We start from the raw sequence: 17,069 nt of genomic DNA on the forward strand, positions 1-17,069 counted from the left end.
ACTATCCACACACTCTAATCACTACGTCACAAATAAGAAAAAACGACTAAGTAAGGTGGAAAAAATGACGGACGAAAGTAATTGTTTATTTACGACAGGTTTTGTTAGTTGTTTAACCCTTAACGACGTCTATAATTGTCAATTATTAACAATTAACTTAATCCGTCATTAAATAACTAAGCGAGTTACTATTGCCGCACCCATTTTTACTAATGCAACACGAAATGGTGTGGCGTTAAAAAAAATTATGTTGACAGTATTATTTATAACGATTAAAATTCAGACTCAAAACCTTAACAGCAGCCGATTCGAATGTTCTTCTCCAAAAAAAGCCCTAGAATTCAAATCTCAGACTCGATTCGATTTCTTCTCTCACGATTCTAGGTTTTTTTATTTTCGATCTCCGCTCACAGTATCCACTTTCGCGATTTAGCGTTTCGGATTTACAATCGTTTCTCTCTCGATCCGAACAGAGAGTCTTCAGCAATCCAAAGGGATTACGAAATCAGGCGAAGTTCAACACCATCTATTCCGGCACAAGCTTTCCAGGTAGTCTCTCTCTCTCTCTCTCTCTCTCTCTCTCTCTCTCTCTCTCTCTCTCTCCATGTTGTTGTATTTGTAACCCTAAGAAGAGGAAGAGATGATGGGGCTGGTTGGGATTCACTGTATATGGAATTTTTTTCAAGTAAATCTGATCTAATAAGATCTGTTTCAAGTCGAGACGAATGACATTAAGAATAATTTTAGAAGTATTAAACAATTTAATAATTTCAGAAATCCGATTAGTTTTGATTCTCAAGAGGGATCTATCTCTGCGATTGTTGATTTGTTGGTATTTTGTGTTTCTTCTACTCCTTTCCCTGTGTTTTGGCTTGTTTTGTTAAGGCTTCTCTATGTTATTTGTCAACAACAGCTGGTCCTCTTTATGAATTTGGTTCACCTCAATTAATTGTGATTTGGATTTATAATTTTATAAGAAGTTCAGAATTTGTATGTAAATGGCATGACAAAGTTTTAATTTATTTTAGAAGAAATAAGGATGCAAATGAGGATGCAAATGAAGATGAGATTAATTTTGATAAAGATGGTAGTGATCATTTGACCAATGAAGTATCACGTAATGAGGATGCAAATGAAGATGAGATTAATTTTGATCGGTTAATGAATCTTAACTTGCAGTCATGAGTGTAATCTTTTTATATTTAGAAGAATACAAACCTTGATTGTGTTATATAGACATGTGGTTACTTGTAATTTAATATATGGTGATTAATTATTGTAATTTAACTTGATATTTGATTATGTAATATGAGAACAACACCTAGTAGGCACTAGGTTGATTTTTGTGGTCAGTTTGTAGCAATGTTAGAAATCTCGGTGAGTTAGCTTCATAACTAGGTATAGTTTATTTATTCTGTTTATTGATTGAGAATTAAGGCCCAAATCTGTGTATAAACCCATGTCTATTGGTATTGCAAGTGTGTTCATACCTACTCCAATGAACAATATTCAGATCCAACCAAAACTTAACCAATCTCACATGCTAGAGGACAGCACGGCTAGTTACCAAATTAATTTAATCATGTACAGGGGCAGAAGCAAGGAATTTGGTTCATACTGTAGGCAGTCCACCAGCCATGCATATTGGCTGATTTGGTAATGTCCATGACACCACGAGTTTTTTTTGTCATCCTTGTGTCTCCCTTTATGTCACCCCAGCCTGACTCATTTGCCAATGGGGCTCAAATACTGGAAAAATTGTAAGTCAACCTGCTGTGGATTTCTATTTGGATTTAACATCACCCCAGCCATAAAATCTAGAGGGGAAAGGGCTTGTAGAGAATCTAAATGATATATATTATATAGTCTTGAGATACACAACTTTTCTTCTCAATAATTCTAAGAAACAAGTGACAGGTCTGATGTCAGGATGAGCCCAAAATTAAAAGAAGTAGAAGGATATCCTTCTATTTCTTAAAATAACATTTAATGCTTTTACCATTAGTTGAGCCCAAAATTGCTGAGCCTACTTGTTTCTTTGCTCTTTCGTCTGGAAAATTTTCAAACCCGAAACTCTTTAAATCCTTCAAACTGATTCAATTAGCCATCAGTTTTAACAGAAGAAAATTGATGCATCGACATTGAATCTTTTTATAAGATGGTTATTATAAAATAAGGTGTAAAATTCTTCTAGTGTTTGGACCACTTTGTAAAGTGGATATAATCTATGGCTAAATATGAGGGCAAGTATGGCTATCAATGGTCCCTGTTTGGATTGGATGGTATAGTCTACTATTAGTAGTGGTGAAGCCACCATCCATTAATAATTGAATCTCGAAGGCAATCATTAATGGTCAGATTTGTCCATTTTTTTAGCCCATATCAATCATTGGATCATGTCTGTCTAAAGTGAAACAGGTCCCATCCCAATTAATTACTGGTCGGATTGTATTATTATTTGATTGTTAAATTTGCATAAGAAACATACGATCCCCTTTACCTCACTTCATTGTTTGTTCGCTGAAAATGATTCACCTTACTAATTTAGTAAGGACTTCAGCCTCACTTAGGGTCCTTGGGCTCAACTTCTGGCAGCCAAAAACATGATCCAATGCTTGAGAGGGTTGTAAGGATAAAATTCTCGGAGCCATAGAAAAAAAAATCCCCAAGCCTCCTTTAGGCAAGGATAAAATGCTTTGTATGCCACCATCATCTTCTTTTCAGTGGTCAGATAAGCTCTTGAAGCTTGATTTCCAAGAGATGGTGATGTTCCTTCAACACCTTCCCACCCAAAACTGGACCCACCAAGAGCTGGAGATGGTATTTTCAAGGGCATACATGTGGCACACCATGTTCAACAGTTCTCCTAGTCACTTAGCCAGCTAAGCCAAATGTAGAAAAATTGAATTTATTGAGAATTCTTGGATGATCAATACAAATGCTCCAATAGTGGTATTTATAGACCAACTATCCTATTACAAGAATAATCTAGAACTTCAAGAATATTCTAGAATAATAAACCAATTATCCTATTGTAGAACATTACAGGAATATTCTAGAAAGTTTAAGAGTAATCAAGAAGAATATCCTATTTTCTTGATTCTATGAAATCAGATTTCCGGATTCTTCTACACTCCCCCTCAAATTGGTGCATAGATGTCAATCATGCCCAACTTGCTTATCAGATGTTCAAAGTTAGGTCTAGCAAGCCCCTTAGTCAAGATGTCAGCTGTTTGCTGACTAGAAGGCACAAACGGCAAGCAAACAGTTCCAGCTTCAATTTTTTCCTTAATGAAATGTCGATCAATCTCAATGTGCTTCGTCCTATCATGCTGGACAGGATTGTGAGCAATACTTATTGCAGCCTTGTTGTCGCAGTACAGCTTCAGAGGAAGTTCTACAGTCATCTTGAGTTCTTCGAGGATTCTGTATATCCACAATACCTCACAGATCCCTTGAGCCATTACTCTAAACTCAGCCTCTGCGCTACTTCTGGCAACAACATTTTGCTTCTTGCTTCGCCAGGTAACCAAGTTTCCCCACACAAAGGTGCAATACCCTGAAGTAGATCTCCTGTCATTCACCGAACCTGCCCAATCTGCATCAGTAAATACCTCAACACTTCTTTGATTTGTCTTTTTGAAAAACAGACCTTTTCCAGGAGTAGACTTTAAATATCTCAAAATTCGGTAGACCGCCTCGAGGTGTTCTTCATAAGGTGCGTGCATAAATTGACTAACAACACTAACAGAGAAGGCAATATCCGGTCGAGTATGAGATAAATAGATTAGTTTTCCAACCAATCTCTGGTATCTACCAGTATCAACAGGAACACTTCCCTCTTCCCAAAGCTTTACATTGGGATCCATGGGAGTCTCAGTCGGTCTACAACCACTTAACCCGGTTTCCTTCAAAAGATCAAGAATATACTTTCGTTGAGAGACAACGATTCCTTTCCTTGAACGAGCAACTTCCATGCCAAGGAAATATCTTAGCGCTCCCAAATCCTTGATCTCGAATTCTAAAGCAAGGATCTTCTTCAATCTCTCTATTTCAATCACATCATCACCTATGAGAATAATATCATCAACATAAACTATTAGCACAGCAACCTTTCCTTCATAAGAGAACTTGAAAAACAAGGTATGATCAGCTTGTCCTTGAGAATATCCTTGTTTTTTGACAGACTGTGTGAACTTCTCAAACCAAGCCCTTGGAGACTGTTTGAGACCATACAGGGACTTTTTTAGTTTGCATATTCTTGAGCCAAACTTCTCCTCAAAGCCCGGTGGACTATCCATGTACACTTCTTCCTCCAAGTCACCATTGAGGAAGGCATTCTTCACATCTAGTTGTTGTAAGGGCCAGTCCAGATTAGCAGCAATAGATAAAAGTACTCTCACCGTGTTTAATTTTGCAATAGGAGCAAAAGTCTCAGAATAATCAATGCCATATGTCTGGGTGAATCCCTTTGCCACCAACCTAGCCTTGTATCTTTCTATTGAACCATCAGAGTTGTACTTCACAGTAAAGACCCATTTACAACCCACAGTGGTCTTCCCAGCTGGCAATGCCTCAACACTCCAAGTATTGTTCTTCTCAAGAGCTTTCATCTCTTCAAGTACTGCTTTCTTCCACTTTGGAACCTTTAGAGCCTTCTGTACACTATTAGGAATTTCTACATTGGACAATTGAGAGGTAAAAGCAGCAAAAGATGAAGACAATTTCGAGTATGATACAAATTTAGACAGTGGATGACTAGTATAAGATCTAATCCCTTTACGAAGAGCTATAGGAATGTCTAAATCAGAAGGCTTAGACTGATTGTTGGAAAGAGGAAGAGAATTACCTGTAACAGACTCAGATTGTTGATTCGTCCTTGGTTCAGAATCATGGCTGTGCTGTAGAGTCAATTCGTCTTTCCTTTTCTTATGATTCTTCTTCAAGTAAACAATCCCTTTCCAAGTTCGGTCACCATCCTTGAATCTATTATCATGTTGTGACATTATAGTAGGTTGTTCCTTATTTTCAGTTTCCAAAATTTGTTGTTCAAAATTCTGATTTTTAGATTGTTTTTCAAATGTAGGTCTAGACTCAGGGGAAACATCACTCATAATAGGAGGATTTTCAAGGAATGAATCTTGGCCATTTACTGTAGGTGCAGAAATACTAGACTCAGATTCTTGCGAGAGAAACACATCATCTGAGAGAAAAACATGGCCCGAATTAAATGAATCTTCCTTAAAAATCTCCCCCTGAAGATGAATATCCTTAAAATATGGTTGTTTTTCAAAAAATGTAACATCCATTGTGACAAAACATTTTTTGGATATCGGGTCAAAACATTTATAGCCTTTCTGAGTTGGGGAGTAACCAATGAAGACACATTTTATAGCTCTGGGCTCAAGTTTTCCAATTTTTCGATGTTCATGAACAAAAACCGTACAACCAAATATTTTTAGAGGTAGATCAGCAGAAAGTCTAGTAGTTGGAAAACAATTTGTGAAAACTTGGAAAGGAGTTCGAAATTGTAAAACTTTAGAGGGCATTCTGTTTATTAAGTACGCAGCAGTTAAAACAGCTTCTCCCCATAGATACTTGGGAACTTTAGTTGCAAAAAGTAATGCACGAGCCACCTCCAAGAGATGTTTATTTTTTCTTTCTGCAACACCATTCTGTTGGGGTGTATCGATGCAAGAACTGTGATGAATTATTCCTTTTTCAAGAAAAAAATTTCCCAAGGTCGTGTTAAAATACTCTTTCCCATTATCACTCCTGAAAACTTGTATGTTAGTTTGAAATTGAGTCTGCACCATATTGTAAAAATTTTTAAAAACGCGTTCGGCCTCTGATTTTTCTTTCAATAAATACACCCAGCAGAGTCGAGTATGATCATCCGTAAATGTGATGAACCATCTCTTGCTAGAAGGTGTACTTATCTTATTAGGACCCCAAACATCACTGTGAATAATAGTGAAAGGTTTTGATGGTTTATATGGTTGTGAAGGAAAAGATGTACGGTGGTGTTTTGCAAATTCACATATTTCACAATGAAACATAGATGGATCTTTATTGCCAAACAACTTAGGAAATAAATGTTTTAAATATTTGAAACTTGGATGACCTAATCTTAAATGCCATAACATAATATTATTATTGGAAACAGAAATAGATTCAAAGCAGGAACTTATTTGTTGAGATTGTCGCCTCGATTCAGATCCATCATCAAGGAAGTAGAGTCCTCCACTCTGTTTAGCACTGCCAATCATCCTCCCCGAGGTCAAATCCTGGAACACACAATGAGTTGGAAAAAAATTAGTTTGACAATTTTGATCACGGGCTAGCTTGCTGACAGACAAAAGATTACAGGAAAGTTTGGGAACGTGAAGAACATCGTGAAGAGTGAGTGATGGAGATACTATAATAGAACCTTTTCCTGCAATGGCTGAAAGAGAGCCATCTGCAATCTTAATTTTTTGGTTACCTGCACAAGGATTATACGAAGAAAAAAAATTTGACAACCCTGTCATATGATCGGTTGCACCTGAATCGATGATCCAGGTGCGATCAGGGTTGACACCAATGAGAGCTGTTTTCAGGTAATTACCTTTTTGAGCCAAAGAACAAGAAGGATTTTTCTGAGACTCGAGAAACTTGTACAGTTGGTCTATCTGCTCCTTGGTGAAAGGAAACGAACTTGAAGAAGACTGCTGCTCTTGATCCGAGACACTAGCCTGAAGTGCACGCCCCTCTCCACCAGACTTCTTCTTCCAGTTTTGAGGCTTGCCATGAATTTTCCAACAGGTTTCCCGTGTGTGCCACGGACGTTTGCAGTGATCACACCACGGCCGTTCAGAACGCTTACCATCCTTCTTCACCTCCTCCTGAAAACCCCGAGTTACAAGGGCAGAACTTTCTACTTCCGAGTTAATAGTACTAGGAACCGATTTGTTGTTAAGCATCACACTCTGCCGTGCTTCTTCTCTACGAATATCTGAGAAGGCCTCACGAATTGTTGGCAGAGGAGTTTTCCCTAAAATTCGGCCCCGCACCTCGTCTAATTCTTTGTTAAGTCCTGCCAAGAACATAAATACACGATCATTCTCCTGTCGTTTCATGAACCGGACACTATCATTCGCACACTCCCAGACATCATCATAACAGAGGTCTAACTCCTGCCACAATGTCATCAACTCGTTGTAGTAGGAGGTTACATCTCGATCACCCTGTTTCGCGTGCCAAAGTTTGGATTTTAAACCAAAAATCTGCGAAGAATTTTCTAGATCGGAATACGTATCCCTGACTGCTTCCCAAACATCTTTGGCCGTCGGCAGGAACATGAAGGGCTTGCCAATTGCGGGTTCCATTGAGTTCACCAACCACGCAATAATCAAAGAATTTTCTGATTTCCAGGTCTTGAGAGTCGAATCTACATCGGCAGGTTTTGTCACTTCTCCTGTCAGATATCCAAGCTTCCCCTTGCCTTCCAAAATCAAACGAACGATTTGCGACCATTCCGTGTAGTTTTTTCCATTTAGACGGTGGATATTTAATTGGAACGAATTCGTGGACCCTTCCGAACCACTAAATGAGATGGAGGAGTTCAGGTTCGGACTTGTGGTGCTTTCCCCTGATACCATTGAGTCTTTGCTAGTCGCACCGGTTAAAGCCGTCTTCCACGGATTTTGGCCCGCCATAGGTAATCCCTAGATCAGAACCTAGTGCTCTGATACCATGTAGAAAAATTGAATTTATTGAGAATTCTTGGATGATCAATACAAATGCTCCAATAGTGGTATTTATAGACCAACTATCCTATTACAAGAATAATCTAGAACTTCAAGAATATTCTAGAATAATAAACCAATTATCCTATTGTAGAACATTACAGGAATATTCTAGAAAGTTTAAGAGTAATCAAGAAGAATATCCTATTTTCTTGATTCTATGAAATCAGATTTCCGGATTCTTCTACACCAAATAACCTTTTTCATTATATTTATTAACCCCCCCCCCCCCATCCTTTGTGTTGTTTTTTAATTTTGATCTTCTTGGAGGGCAGAGGAAAGATATATTTCTGATTTTGTATGCTTGGGTTGTAATATGTGTGTATTTGTTACTCTTCCATTGTAATTTCATTTCATGAATGCAAGTGGGCACTACCCCAGCCCCCCCAAACCCTATGTTCTCTGTTAGTCTTTTATCTTTGCTTTCTCTAATCTGTTCAGCAAGCACACTTCCCTCCCATTCATTATGGGCTGATGTGTTTGATGACATGTTAGATACACATTCTTTTGATTGGAAAATTTTATCCCAACTTCTATATGCTCTTGATATATTGAAGTACACACTTCATAAGTTAGTGAGAGTGGTGTGTGCAAGTAATTACTCCCTTAGGATTTTCATTGAACAATCTCCCAATATTTATTTTTTTGCATTTCCGCTATTAACGATTTTTCTTTTTCATGTTAAAGTAATCATGTAAAATCAAATTTGAAACATCTCATTCTGTGTAATGGATAATGGTAAAAAAGTACACAGTTAACCTCCTACTCAAATTCTCAACTTGAAATCCTTGTTTTCTATAGTACACAATTAATTGGTCTACACTTTGCCATGAAACTAATTTCAAAAGCTATAATAATACAAATTTGTTGGTGCTGATCACATATTTTCTGATAGTTTCAGCAACTGTTATACAACATACAATATGCATATCAGCGCAAAAACACACTTAAGAGCTAAAAACATAATAAACAGATTAAAAAATTGCAAGAAACAGGTCTTGTATCCGATTCTGGTTATGTTTAGCCGATGTTTGATTCTGATCCTGGGAGAAACACTATTGATTTCCCAACTAAACAACTAATCAGATTCTAGAATCAAGAACAAAATGCCCCCTGAGATTTCACCCAACAGTTTCAGCTTCCTGTGAAACCACTTACTATGAGAGCTCAGGTTATGGTTAAGGATTGAGCTAGTGCTGTTGAGAAATGATGTAAACATAACTGTTTTTCATCAGATATTAAATGCTTATAATATAGATAATGTTTTTTTTTTTTGACATTTCTCTTGGATCTCTTAAATTTGAAGTCTCAATAATTCAATTTACATGAATGGTGAGCATCTATTTGCTGTCCTTTTATCTTCCCCACATTTTGTTTCCATTGATGTATGCCAACATCAAGGTAAGTTCTAGGAAAGATCGGTAACAATGATAGTTTGGGCTATTTGTACATTTCTCAGGTGGGAGGACAAGATGGGGTTGGTTGGGTCCCTTGATTCAGAGAAATACTTTTTTTACCTTTTTTGGCAGATGTTGTCTTCCCTTCCTTTAGTCAAGCTGGATTTTTACTGATTATAATTATTAGAGCTGTAGGAGAAGTTTTCACCTTATGATGATGATGTCTCTGATGTTCAAATTCTCCATTGATGAGAATTAGTTTTGTGGTAAAATAAAGGGCAATATGCTTACTGTGAGAGCTCAGGTAATGGTTACAGTTTCTTGGACTAGTTCAACCATAGAGGTTCATGATTTAACCTGTTATTGAAAGCTGATTTGAGAAAATCAATATTGAAGTTCAATATTTTCAGGGATGTTTAAGACGATATTAGTGATCTTGTTGGGATTTCTGGCATGGGCTTACCAGGCCATCCAACCTCAACCACCCAAGATTTGTGGTTCCCCTGGTGGCCCACCTGTTACGGCACCGAGGATAAAGCTCAAAGATGGAAGGCATTTAGCCTATATGGCTGGATTTCCTAAGTGTGGAAAATCCCTAACCACACACTTTAAACTCATTATGTGGTCCATTGGGTGCAGAAGTTCCAGAAAATGATGGGCCCTTGTGTCTGTGGTCCTTGGAAAGATGAATAGGTATGAAAAAGTGTGCCCAAGGATTTAATTAAAAAAAGGTGCTTCTATGAAACACCTAACTGTTGAATTGGTACTACAGGCTTGGCAGATCCAGATGTCTGTAACTGTTGAAAGATCATGCAAGAGTTCACATGAATATATTTATTGGACACTTCACAAGTCTGTAGAAGTTATTTTGTCATGTTTTTTGAAGTTGGATAGTATTTTGTCTATGAGATTTGTATTTATATGTATCTAATTGTGTGATTCATGTTAATGACTAATGGATTTTTGCATTTGAATTTGATTAAGCAATACTTAATATTTTTTTTTTTAAGTTGACTAAGTAATGGTTAGGTTAGTGACTTCGGCGTTTCTTTAACTGGATATAGAAATATGTCTCTTGTAGGTGATTCTGAGATCAAATGTGGCCTTTGATATTTTCTTGTCCTTGTTTCATATAAATATATTGTCTTCTCATGTCATGATTTATATTTCTTAATTATTATTTGTTTTGCAGGAGGCCATCAATAGAATGATTGCTAATGACCCTTCTAATAAACATAACAATCTAGACCATGACCCCTTGGCTGTGGTATGTGCATTATTTTAATTAGGATATTTTGTAATTATGATATAATGTTATATAGTAAGCATTGATATTAGTAAATATGATATCATATTGTTAGTAGGTATTGATATTATACACTTTTTGTACAGGTTTGTGGTCCTGATAGTCGGGGTCATGTTCGGGGAATGGGTTCAGGTGTTTCCAAGACTTCCGTGCGTGCTTCAATTCCTTACAAGCAAGCATTGGCATATGAGACGACAATCCTTCATAATAGAGTGGATAAGTTGACAGAAGCGGTGTAAAAGATGAATGACATGCGGTGATATTATTGATTGGCCCAAATTTCGAAAAAAAATTTACTGAACAGAGGTACTTTTCTTGCTTTATATTGTAGATAGACACTAAACATAAAAAATTATAATTAAATAATTAAATGTTTGACAATGATAGTTATGAGAACTCTTTTATTTTGTAATTTGGTATATTCATATTTCTTGCATAATTACTTGAATTGCTTTAGATAGTCGGTGTCACTACTATATATCAGACAATGTTTTTTAATTTTTCAACCACAGATTCGGCAATATGTCGTAAGAAGTAGGAATGTATGTTATCCTTAAGAATCGCTACGTCATTCTTCCAAGAATCGAGAAAGACAGATGTTGGTTTTGATTTCTACAAGTCAAGTGAAGTGAAGTTGGTAGAAGATATTTTTTGAAAAACTATTTTAAACATTGGGATGTGGATTAAAATCAACACCATGAAAACGGGTCATGTTGGATTATGATTGCACATGTAAAATTTGAAGGAAAATGGTTTCCATTTGAAAAATGTAAATTTTTGTTTATTTGGTGTATTTATTTATTTTGTTAGATTTCAATTTTTTGTCAAATGAAAATTGTCATTTTCTTTTTAGGTGAAAAATATTAAAAATGACAAACAAAAGTGGTTAAATAAAAATAAAAAAAGTTTGACACAAAAACGACGGCTTTAAGCCGTCGTTTATATCTATTAATTAAATTTAAATTCGACAAAAAAAATGACGGGTTTGAGCCATCGTTTTATTTTGATCGATCATGACCGTCATTTTTTACAATCCTTTGTTGACACGTGCTAACCGTCGTTCACTAAAAACGACATCGTTATTTACAACTGCTCTTGCAACGGTAAGGGCTATCATTGTTCTTAAAAAACGACAGCTTTGGCCCGTCGTTTTTTGTGAAATATAACGTAGTGAATATGCCACTAACCCAGACATGTTGGTTTCCATTCTATTCAGGAAATTACGAAACACATATGTATCTAAAATAAAAAGTAATACAAAAAACATTGCATGAAAATTTTAGTCAAAGGCACTAAGAATATGACAAACCTCTATGGAAGAACTCTTCTTTAAAATCAAGCATGAGCAAGTGACTACTTCTACAGCTAACAGGTCTTCTTGAAAATCAAACACAACCACCACTTCCTTTTTCCTTGTTTTCACGTAGGATAATTGGTTTCTCAAAGTTCCTATGTCAATGGAGCAAAAACTCTCAAGAAAATGGTTTTGAAAAAGAAGATACAATTACAAGATGCAAACAAACAACAATCAAAAGAGAGAAATTCAATGAATAACACATTTAGAAATACCTGAGAAGCTAATTGAACACACCAAAAAGACATTTTTATGAAAAAAATGGAACATTAAAAACCCATGAATATACAAGAACAAACATAAAACCAAATGGAATAAAGCATGAACCATAAAGTACACTTAACTTTATTTTAAGAAGAATGATAATTATATAAACAAAGTACGGCAAACAAGAATATGGGTTTCCGAAGAGAAGAAAAGGAAGTTAATAGAAGAATTCACATTTCAAGTGGAAACCTGCATTTAAAACCAACCCCAACAAATTAAAAATCTATCCAAACTAACACGAGGTTTATCAAGTAGAACACATTACCTATCTAACTCCTTTTATGCATCCATAGATCTAATTTGACTACTATTAAAGAAGCCAAACAATACAATAGAAGAAATTACATGCACCTTCAAATTTGGTAGACTTCCAAATGTCCAAAGATCAATCTGTGTGTATAAGAACCTTGTAGTAGTTACCTAAAGGCAAAAAAAAATATGCACATAAATATTTTGTACATACCTAAGCCAAGTGACTCGGAAGCGTTGATACCTCAAGGCCTAGCATGTACAGCAAACCTTGAATCATATTATGACCATTCTAAGATTTCAGTAAGAAATCTAAAGGGGAAACTTATGCATAGAAATATTTTAAGTATTTATGGACATAAGAAATACCTCAAGTGGCTTCAACTCGATCCTTAGTGAAAGAGAGACTAATCGGAATGGAGGACCGTGAAAGAGTTAGACCCTGAGAAAGAAGCAATACATGAGTCTACAAACCCATGGCATAAATGCACAAATGTGAGTCTGCAAACCCATGGCATAAATGCCTCTTAAGAGGTTCTCTTGCAAAATCCATAAGAACAAAAATAAATATTAAATACAATATCCAAACATAGTCAATGCTTCAATAGAAAATGGAGAAAGAACAAATCAATGCAAAAGAACTCACAATTCCCTCATCTTAAAATCATATTGACAAGCATCAAAATGTGATCATTTCTGGTGCCAATCCAGCCACAACTACACAAAGTGAGTGAAGTTTAGACAAAATTTAGCATATACAAATATATTATCCTAGTAGTTGTGATGTATCAAAAATTATAAATGAGCCATGCAAATTCATTATCCAATATCCAAAATCAAGAAAGATAACAACGATTTAAAACAATCAAAGGATAGACTAGAATCAAGGGATTAGAAATGATACAATGGCCTGAAATTCATCAGGGACATCAACTGCAACCCAGGTTTCTTGGTCAAGAACTACCTTGATCTTTGTCATCTACAATACCCAATCAAGTTGTTACAACACAATAACAAGAAGCAAAACTCTTACATGAACTGAAAAACATTTAATCTCAATATTTTGAATCATCTCAACAACCACCGAGACCAACTTTTATGTTACATTAAATAGACAAGTGTATTATGAGAAAACATTTATAAATGTTATGAGATGTCTTTTACCCCCATGAGTAAGAATTCCTACCACCTTGCAAATGTCAAGATGAACTAGTTCTAAGAGATTAATGTTTCTTTTACACTTTTGTGTGAGGATCGGACCATGTTATTTTGACTTGATTACATGACTCGCATTTTTCAAATGTACCATTGTTTAATGATGGAATTCGACCTAGGACACTCATGTTTTTAACATATTTCTTGTTAATATGACAATGTCTAGTGTGCCACGCATTCACAGAAGAGACAATATAAGTAGAAAAATATGTTATATTAGGATTAGCTACATTTAACTTAAACATACCATCACAAGCCCTTCCCCATAAAAAATCATTCTTTATGATTACATATTGATGTGACCCTATGGTTTGTTCAAAACCAACCATGTTTAAAAAGAAACTTGAAACTAAATTCTTCATCGTCTTTTGGGTATGAAGAACATCCTTTAGAATAACAGGCTTCCCTGAGGTAAATTTCATCAACTCACCATCCCCAATACCATGAACCTCGGTAATATGAAAGTCTCCCAAGATAACTTTCTTACCATCAGTTGAGGAATAAGTCTTAAGACAATTTTTGTCAAAGCACATGTGTCGAGAAGCACCAGTGTCTGCCTACTACCCTTTGGATCTACTGAGCACCTGTACCTCAGTTATCATAGCCACAAGTGATTCTTCAACCATATTAACTTGCTAATTAGTTTAATGATTTCGGCAATTTTCTCGCCAAATGTCCGATCTTATTACAAGCATAGCAAACTACCTAACTGTAGTCCTTGGCCAATCTTCTGGGTAGATATGTCTTTTTGAACCGTTTTATTTTTCATAATTTTCTTATTCAATTTTAAATAAATCTTAGACTTGACTTGCTTCTCAAACACCTAATTTACCTTGATAGAATATTCATGCTCTTCCTTCTGATCTTGGCGATGGACTTCTTCTTCAATGTAGAGTCGAACAATAACTCTCCGTGGAAAACTCTTTCGATTTATGTCAAAGAGTGTTCTTGAAATCTTTCCAAGAAGTCGGTAATTTATCAATGAGTGCAGTAACTTGAAATTATTCATCGATTATCATTCCTTCTAATAAGATTTCATGGGTTATTTTTTCCAATTCCTGAGACTGACACGACAGATTTTTCATCCACCATATGAAATTTCAGATAACTGCAAACTATGAATTTTTTTTTATCCGGCCTCTTCTGTATCGTCTTTTTTCTTAATCGCATCAGATAATTCCCTAGAAGTTTTATAAACAGCATAATCGTCATAGAGATTGTTTGTTAAACCATTTAGAAGGTAGTTTATGCACCAAAAATCAGTCTCTTTCCATTTTCGGGAAACCAATGTTCTGGCAAGTTCATATTCCCTTTTTTTTTTACTAGTTCATCTTCCAGCACAAATGCAACTCTCATAGTTATTAGATAAAAGAACATTTTTTGTTTTCACCTCTTATAGTGATTCCCTTCAAACCAAAATTATTTATTGTTATCCAAGGAGACAAAATTATTGAGTTCAGTGGAGCCAATTATTAGAGTTGCAATTTGAAATCACCTTAAAAATTGTTGTGGATTATTGAAATATCAGCAATAATAAATCAAATAATTGTGTAAAAATACCAAGATCAATGCTTTAAAAGAACTAGAAACTTTTGCTATTTTGTGATTTAACCTGCAAGAAGAGAACGGTTGAACCAAACTAAGGCACGGACTCAGTCGTGTTCTTTAAGGTGTTTCGATATCAACCAAAGGTCTTTTGTCTTATACACCTTAGACAGGTACTGAACAATCCACACCCAAAATTCTTTGCCTAGAAGAAACTAACAACAAAAACAGAAAAGGAAAAAATTGTGAACAGAAACAGAGAAGAATGTTATTTTGTTAATAGTAAAAGAATAGTATTTTCGTTGATACATTCATCAATGGTATTAAAGACCATATAAATATAAACTATAGACTGCCTAGACGGTCATTAGATATTAAATTCCCTACTGAACATCTTATAAACGGCTCAAAGAAAGTAATTTTGATAATTAAAATTAATTAAATTAATCTGAATTAAATTTATAATAAAAAGATAGGACTTTTTTTATTAAAAACACCACATTGCCCCAACTTAGAGCAATCCTGTGTGTTTTATTGAGTTGACTCAGCATAGAGTTTTCCCCCTTGGGAGAAAAACTTGGGTATTGCTTGGGGCCCAACGCAATGGCTCTACTCTTTCTTTTAAAAAGAGACTTGTATTCTATTTTATAATGGATTTGGGACTAAACAAAAGAAAAACAAAGAGAAGTTAACTTGTGAATTGAGTTGTCATCATCATTCTCTTTCTCCATAAGTATATATTATACTTTCTCATTAATAGAGAAAGAAAGAAAAAATTAATTCAAATAGAAAAAATATTTACTTTTTTCTTAATTTTATTTTATTAAAATATCTCTGGTACAACATTTGATACATTAAATTTAACTTGGATAGATTTTTTTTCTCACAAGGAAGTCAATCCAAGATTTCACATGATCCCAATGATTTATCGCATAAAGTCTTATATGGGACATTTATTAAATTGCATATGACCATAACGCACGTGTTCATGTGATTGGTTCTTCTGTGATGGGTAATTGTAAAAGTACCCTATGAATTAATAAGGGCAACCCACACCATAATCGAATTGTTTTGTCTTATTTAGGTAAAAAGTTATAGAATGAGCTGATTTTTAGCGAGATCTCTATGATGAGAAGATCATCTTCACCAAAAATCTACTCATTTTAAAACTTCTAACCCTATCAAAATTAGTTTACAAAAAAAAAAAAAAATTGGATGATTTATGTTTCTTGAACTTGTTTTAATGGGATTAGAAGTTTTGGAATGGGCTGATTTTGAATGATGTTGATTTCCTCATCATAAAGATCATCTGCACCAAAAATCAACTCATTTCAAAAAATTTAACTCATATAAAACAAAACAATTTGACTACAGTGTACATTGCCCTTATTAATTTGGAGGGGGAGGGGGGGGGGAGGGGGAGGGGGGGGGGCCTACAATAATTGTGTTAACCAGATTGAAAACTCTGTCACAAGTACTTTTGACAGTACTTAAAACCTACATTTAAACGCATAACACGTTTCCAACTACTTTAGACTTTACTTCAAAAAATAGTTCTAGCAATACTTATGTTTTTAAAATTAGATTTTTTTTTTACTTAAAATGCCCTTTAAAAATTATTTTTTCCTAAAATATCTTTAGATTTAGATTTTCAAAATGTATTTATTGAACGTAACGTACACCCCCTTAGGGTACACGTTAACAAAATCCCATATTATAAGGGTAATTTTGTAAATTGCTATCAAATGACAGGTTGGCACGGGACATGAGAACTCTTTACAATCCCCACGTGAATATAATGTTACTCACCGTGCGTAGTTAGGAACATTAAGAGAAACCCTTTCCTTATTACTTAGTAAGATTTGAAATCTTACTAAGGGCATTGAGATTAAATGGGTTGCTAAATTAAATCTAACACCACCGTTCTCTAGATTTATAGGAAAAAAAAT

General features: G+C 35.2%; 1 long non-coding RNA gene across 1 annotated transcript; it reads left to right on the forward strand.

The window, feature by feature from the left end:
- Positions 1-276: 276 nt before the first annotated feature.
- LOC147410355 (uncharacterized) lies at positions 277-11,274 on the forward strand. Its single transcript, XR_015176438.1, has 3 exons — positions 277-549; positions 10,377-10,451; positions 10,577-11,274. It is a non-coding gene; the product is annotated as an uncharacterized LOC147410355 (long non-coding RNA).
- The last annotated feature ends 5,795 nt before the right edge of the window (positions 11,275-17,069 follow it).

The sequence above is a fragment of the Akebia trifoliata genome, chromosome 1 (genome assembly GCF_017979445.1).
Source record: "Akebia trifoliata isolate Shusen 1 chromosome 1, ASM1797944v1, whole genome shotgun sequence".
In the NCBI taxonomy this organism is placed as follows: Eukaryota; Viridiplantae; Streptophyta; class Magnoliopsida; order Ranunculales; family Lardizabalaceae; genus Akebia; species Akebia trifoliata.